The following is a 492-nucleotide window of genomic DNA, read 5'->3' as shown; positions in this document are numbered from 1 at the left end:
CTGGGTTTTCCAAAGCTTTGGAGATGGTTTAGGAGCTCCTGGGTTTTGCAGGAGCAGGATGAAGATGGTTTAGCAGCACCTGGGTTTTGCAAAGCTTTGGAGAAGGTTGGAGATGATTTAGAAACACATTTTCCCAGGTCACTCCATCTCTTCCCACCCTCCAGCTGGAACCTGAGAGCCAAACCCAAATGTGCTGGAGGAATTGGGCCCCCCAGGAGGAACTGGGACCCCCCCAGGAGGAACTGGGACCCCCCCCAGGAGGAACTGGGACCCCCCCCAGGAGGAACTGGGCCCCCCCAGGCACTGCCCTGGCCCGGAGGGAGGACACTGCCCTGCTTTGCCATGGGCAGGGATAGGGAATGGGATCCCCATGGAATCTCCCCCTGCAGTGACCTTCACACCCCTGTGAAGGCAGTTTTGCCACCGAGCCTGTTTTACCCCAAACTTCCCAGGGAGATAATTCCCGGTCCCGTTTTCCTTCAACCCCCCCCC

At 58.3% G+C, this 492-nt stretch overlaps 1 protein-coding gene across 1 annotated transcript in view; it reads right to left on the bottom strand.

Annotated features, from left to right (window-relative positions):
* FBXO42 (F-box protein 42) overlaps positions 1–492 on the bottom strand; it is a 46,222-nt gene that overhangs the window by 31,962 nt on the left and 13,768 nt on the right. The gene's annotated exons all lie outside the window — the stretch shown is intronic.

Source organism: Neopelma chrysocephalum, unplaced genomic scaffold, assembly GCF_003984885.1.
Source record: "Neopelma chrysocephalum unplaced genomic scaffold, ASM398488v2 Primary Assembly neopelma1_90, whole genome shotgun sequence".
Classification (NCBI taxonomy): Eukaryota; Metazoa; Chordata; class Aves; order Passeriformes; family Pipridae; genus Neopelma; species Neopelma chrysocephalum.
Note: the sequence above shows the minus strand (reverse complement) of the source record. Positions and strands in the feature narration are given on the sequence as shown.